At 39.1% G+C, this 6713-nt stretch overlaps 2 non-coding genes across 2 annotated transcripts; both read left to right on the plus strand.

The window, feature by feature from the left end:
* Positions 1 to 4458: 4458 nt before the first annotated feature.
* On the plus strand, positions 4459 to 4540 carry Trnas-aga. The gene has a single exon. It is a non-coding gene; the product is annotated as a tRNA-Ser (tRNA).
* A 1047-nt stretch (positions 4541 to 5587) lies between these two features.
* On the plus strand, positions 5588 to 5669 carry Trnas-aga. Its single transcript has one exon. It is a non-coding gene; the product is annotated as a tRNA-Ser (tRNA).
* The last annotated feature ends 1044 nt before the right edge of the window (positions 5670 to 6713 follow it).

The following is a 6713-nucleotide window of genomic DNA, read 5'->3' on the forward strand; positions in this document are numbered from 1 at the left end:
CTGCAGTGAATTTGTTTTTCCGAAGTTGAAATACGTCACAAAACCGACCTAATGTTCGATTATGCCAAAACACTGCTACATTGCTTCACTCTGATATTGCTGAATAAATACATGTCTAAGGCGTGGAGCTGGCAGAAACGTTAACACGCCGGGCGAAATGCTTAGCGGTATTTCGTCTGCCGTTACGTTCTGAGTTCAAATTCCGCCGAGGTCGACTTTGCCTTTCATCCTTTCGGGGTCGATAAATTAAGTACCAGTTACGCACTGGGGTCGATATAATCGACTTAATCCGTTTGTCTGTCCTTATTCGTCCCCTCTGTGTTTAGGCCCTTTTGGGTAGTAAAGAAATAGGTATTTTGTCTGTCTTTACGTTCTGAGTTCAAATTCCGCCGAGGTTGACTTTGCCTTTCATCTTTTCGGGGTCTATTAAATAAGTACCAGCGACGCACTGGGGTCGATATAATCGAATTAATCCGTTTGTCTGTCCTTGTTTGTCCTCTCTATATTTAGCTCCTTGTGGGTAGTAAAGAAATAGGTATTTCGTCTGCCGCTACGTTCTGAGTTCAAATTCCGCCGAGGTCGACTTTGCCTTTACGTTCTGAGTTCAAATTCCGCAGAGGTCGACTTTGCCTTTCATCCTTTCGGAGTCGATGAATTAAGTACCAGTTGCGTACTGGGGTCGATCTAATCAACTGGCTTCCCTCCCCACCAAATTTTGGGCTTTTGTGCCTAGAGTAGAAAGGATTAACAGAGCTTCCCTCTCGGGTATTTTCTCTCAGCCAGATTGATGTAAAGCCTTATTTCCTACATACGACACTATACATATAATGTGCTAATAACAACCATTACAATGTCACACAAAATTAGTTCTGTCATTGATCATTGTTTAGTTACTTGCATACCCGTGTCGTCAAAAGTGCCGATACTTCAATTGATGATACAAAATGGCGCATCAAAGCATTGAGAGAAAGCATTTATAAATGTCAGCAATCGAGTAAATTGAAGCTCTTGAAAAGATACAGCTGTAATGTCTCGGTTGAAAATATTATCTCCTACGCAATACATACATATATATATATATATGTGTGTGTGTTTGTGTGTGTGTCTGTATGTATGTATATATATATATATATATATGTACGTATGTATGTATGTATGTATGTATGTATGTATGTATGTATGTATGTATGTATGTATATAATTAATACCCAAAACGGAGGAAAAACACAAGAAAAACACAACAACGCGAGGACTTGGTACTTGCAAAGTATTAATAACACGCACAGGGAAGGAAAGAAAAGGTGTTTTATGTTTCGAGCAAAGCTCTTCTTCAGAAACAGGAGACAAAGAAAAATCCTAGGGAAACGGAAGACGGAGGAAAAAAGTCGACAACAATCTACATGTAGTTACATTTTGGAATATCTGTGTGTGTGTGTGTGTGTGTGTGTGTGTGTGTGTGTAGGCACTGGCGTGGGTGTGTGATAAGAAGCTTGAAGCTTGCTTCCTAACCAAATGGTTCTTGATTCGGTCCCACTGCGTGATACCTTGTCCAGATATCTTCTACTATGCCCCCAAGCCGACAAAAGCTTTGTGAGCGGATTTGGTAGCCAGAAACTGAAAGACACCGGGCGTATATATATGTGTGTGTGTGTGTGTGTGTGTGTGTGTGTGTGCGTCGTGTGCGTGTGTGTGTGGTGTGTGTGTGTGTGTGTGTGTGTGTGCGTGCGTTTGTATGCGTGTGTGTGTGTGTGTGTGTGTGTGTATTAACCCATTAAGTCCCAGAGTACTTAAATTTCTGAATATTACTTTAAAATTTTTACAGATGATTGAAAATAGGTCAAAACGAAAAAAAACAATTATCAAAACTCCTTTACTTCAAGTAGAAATGGAAATACTCGGTGTCCTATAAATAGGACACTGAGACAATGTGATATAGCTTATTTGATGTTCTCATTTAGTGTCCTATTTATAGGACAGTGGAACTTCATGGGTTAAATTCATATCATCCAACATTTTTAAATACATTTGTTTTGAACTAAACTCTCTCTTTCTCTCTCTCTCTCTCTCTCTCTCTCTCTCTCAGTCTCTGGTCTCTCTCTCTCTCTCTTTCTTTCTTTCTTTCTTTCTTTCTTGCACGTCTTTTTGGCTGTGATGGAGATCCGTATGTAATCTTAAACAGTAGAATTCCCTAAAGCTGTTTGAATGTAATGCCATTTTGTGTATATTATTAGGTCAGGTCTTCTGACGTTATAATTAAAAAGATGGAGATCAAGACGAAGGTATGATTTTATCACCTTCAAGAACAAAATCAGATAGAACGAGATCCGCTTAGTTTCCATTAGAATATAGAACATAATGGGAGAATTCTACTGATGTTTCCTATGACACACTTTATAATATAATTTAAACTACATGCGTGTCGGAAGACATACACAAAGAACACACGCACGCACACACGCACATACATAGATGCTTAGAGAGAGAGAGAGAAGAGAGAGAGAGAGAGAGAGAGAGACGTACATACATACATACATTCATACATACATACGTAAGTAGGTGCATATGCAGTGTACTTATATATATGTATGCACGTATGCATGCGTATATACACACATACATACATTCATACATACGTACGTATGTATATACTTACATACACGCATACATGCATGCATACATGCCTGCATACATACATACATGCATGCATACACGGATAAATACATATATACATACATGCACACATACATGCCTACATACATACGTACTTACATACATGGTGGCTGCCCCCTCGTTATCGAGTATGGCCATTGCACGAAGCTTAATCAATATTGTTATCGTGCAATGCCTGTGCAAGAATATTTTTTTTAAAGTGAAGAAAGGCTGTGCACTGAGTCAATCCCACTCACTAAGCAATAGCAGCCATAATCCGAAAAGAAGAACAAGTCAACATCATCGGTAACCACTGAGGCCGCAGATTTTGTGTCGGAGTTATCCCAGTTACCTGAGTTACCTTCTCCTAGAAGGAGCCCTAACAAAGGCTAGGAGTCCTCACTCCAATGTGGTTTTTACCGCCGCGATCGGGTATTCAGTCCGATTATTTCTATGTCCCCGCGCATGACATTTATTGGATGGCCGTTGACTCTCAAGAGTTCCTCCGCCCTTTGACGGATTTTGTTTTTCATCCCGCAGGGTGTCCAATAAACACCCTCCTCACCAAGCAAGCTTGGTGGGGTTGCCGGTTTAGTTGCCGACAACCCGACCGTGCAACAGGTTGTACTGGGTTACATGTTACCAGTAGCACTCGAATGTGACCTGACATAACTTATATACATTTATACATACATACATATGTAGTTTAGGTGATATACACGCAAGTGTAATACAAACGCAGAAAAAGTAAGCCGTAAATGAGAATAAAGGGGCCCTTTACCAAATTGAGGAACCGAACCAGATGTAGCATCTAGTTTCCCATTTTGCAAGAGCAGGACAACCCAAGACTCTTATCCCTTTTACTAAAATGGTTTTCTTTAATATTGTATCGCAAAACTCAGATACTTTGTAAGGGACCACTAGACACTTACTTACCTTTTCTTGGGGTTCGGTATGTATTTTTCAACATATTCTGTTCTAGGCTGAACGGCATTCAGTGTAGAAATTGAAAGTCATATATATTTTTAGGTCATGTTTAAATTATGACGTACAACTTTAGGACTATATAGAGTTGCCTACCTAACTGTAGCTGTAATGGATGCGATGTTATGGTAGGTCGTTTCTCCTTTGGAATTTTATAAGACGGTAATAAAAATTGAAGACCGTCTTCGATCATAAATGACCATGAGATTGCACCTAGGAAGTTCAAGTCCGGGCAAAGTTGTTTATGGAAGACCAGCAGTCGCCCATGCATAACAGCTTCCTTTCTCCATGCCACCGATGTTGTCTAACGGAAAGGCAAAGGGGCCGATACAGCTTGGCACCAGTGACGTCGCAACTCATTTCTACAGATGAGTGAGCTGGAACAACGTGAAATAAAGTGTCTTACTCCAGAACACAACACAATGCCTGATCTGGGAATCGAACTCATGGTTGTGAGCCTGATGCTATAGCCACTAAATTATGCACCTTCTCAAATTTAACATATTATCAATCTATATATGTTACAAGAGGAACTCGAACTATACCTCGCCGCATTGCGCCTCACTGCTCTTTAATACATTACACAAGACAGAGTATGTAACAACCCCCACAACAATCACCATCGCCATCACTCCCATCGCCACCATTTAAAACAGGAAAAACACTGTAAACACTGCCGTGCAAGATATAAAAGAAAAAAACCGCCATCTCCACCACCACCACCACCATACGAGATTTTTTTTTTTTTAAATACTAAATCATATCAATCAACGATATTGTTTGTTTACCGATCAGTATAGATAATAAGCAGCACTTCGCAGCGAGGTCGTCGTGGCCGAGTGGTTAAGGCGATGGACTAGAAATCCATTGGGGTCTCCCCGCATAGGTTCGAATCCTATCGGCGACGTTAGTTTTTTTTTTCCCTTCTTTTTAATGGAGTGGGGAAACATTTTTTCCCCTTATTTTCGTTAACATATAAGAAGACATATTTGATTTTACTACATAAAATTATGAGTTACCGTGTTTATTTCTGCCATTTTATAGTTCAAATTATTGGACGCAGTTTTATAGAATTATAGTAATGTTAATAGACCATATGTATATTTTTTTCTACTCGAGGCACAAGGCCCAAATTTATGGTGGAGAGGGCCAGTCGATTAGATCGACACCAGTACGCAACTGGTACTTGATTTATGGTGGTGTTGCTATTTAGAGACAGTGTTGATGATGACGATGATCGAGATAAGTATGGGAAGAGGATAAAATAGTATCGGTGGTTATAATGGCGACAGGAGCGGTGTGATGTGTGATGCTGAGGTGGTGGTAATAGTGGTGTTGATGATAGTGTTAGTTGTGTGATGATGGTATTGTAGTAGTTATACTGGTTGTGGCGGTGAAAGTGACTGTCAAGGTAACCATCATGATAACATTGATGGCGGTGTATGTGGTTGAAGTGGAAGCAATGACAATGCTGCTGATGATGTTGGTGGTTGTGAACTGCTTCAGATGATTCCTGTTTTTAAAGGGGCTTTTTTTTCTTAAAATCATAAGGCTGTATTATTATTTTTTTAACCCTGCCAAGGAGGTTATGTTTTTGCCGGCGTTGGTTTGGGAAATTGGGCGATTTTCAATATGTATGTATATGGGTGGAAATGAGCTTGGCTGAGATCTACGCTCTCCGAGTGCTTTTCTAGTTTTATAATGTGTTTTGTGCTCCATGTAATTATAGATGGCTACAGCAGGAATGCCTATCATCATGTGTTTGTTCTGTCTTGGTTAACTCGGGAGTTAAACAACAGCCTCATAGTCTTTAATCACAACCACCGCTATTAGCGTCCACTAAACTAATATCCCCCACCACCACCATACCTAACAATGATAACACATCAATTAACACTATAGATAATGGTCTTTTTATCTATTAGTAGATATATGAAAAGCGGTTAGTTCATCAGTCGTCGTGGCCGAGTGGTTAAGGCGATGGACTAGAAATCCATTGGGGTCTCCCCGCATAGGTTCGAATCCTATCGGCGACGTTAACTTCTTTTATATTTTTTTCTTCAGTTTTTTTTTTCTTTAGCATCTATAAAGTGATTTTATATTTTCCTAGATAAGCAATAAAGTTTTAATTACATAGATTTTTATTTACATTAAAACTACTGCAGCTCAGTGAATTGTATAGAATTAAATGCTTATTCTGCACTACACTACAACAAAACATCTTTGTGCTGCTGCTGCTTCCTCTAATTGTATTAACTTGCTTAATCAGATTCAGATTATCTTTTATCAAATGATGGGCCCTTTCCTTCTGGTAGGTTTGCGTCTTTGGTCCATCGTCCAAATATATCTTCGTTGCGTCTTTTCTATAACTATTTCCATAGTCGTTACACTGATCAACTTTCTCGTACCTCTACCAAGACCTTTAAACATGTCACACGCTTCTCCTCCATATTTCTTTCCATGTAGTTCCCTTCACTCTTGCGGCCTCTGGCCTTGTTATGGATAGGCAAGAAAATTGCAGCAAACCTGTGTGATAGTGATGTCAGACGTGACATACAGATCATCATATAACTTATACATATATCTTAGATGATGCCTCAATGGTACACCTTACCTGCACCTTTTTTATGGTCTTTGGCAATACATTGGTGCCAGGAAACTTTCCATGAACACACTAATGTGTATAGTATAAATTTCTAAAAATTGTATTTAAAGATTACATTTAAATTGTTTAATTTTTGCAGTTCAAGTTCAACTGTTTTGAGAACACCCGATTCCATAAAAGTGTCATTAATGTAACACAAGTTGGTTGTGGGAATGTAATTAATGTAACACAAGTTGGTTGTGGGAATGTCATTAATGTAACACAAGTTGGTTGTGGGAATGTCATTAATGTAACACAAGTTGGTTGTGGGAATGTCATTAATGTAATACAAGTTGGTTGTGGGAATGTCATTAATGTAACACAAGTTGATTGTGGGAATGACATTAATGTAATATAAGTTGGTTGTGGGAATGTTATTAATGTAACACAAGTTGGTTGTGGGAATGTCATTAATGTAACACAAGTTGGTTGTGGG

The sequence above is a fragment of the Octopus sinensis genome, linkage group LG9 (genome assembly GCF_006345805.1).
Source record: "Octopus sinensis linkage group LG9, ASM634580v1, whole genome shotgun sequence".
Lineage (NCBI taxonomy): Eukaryota > Metazoa > Mollusca > Cephalopoda > Octopoda > Octopodidae > Octopus > Octopus sinensis.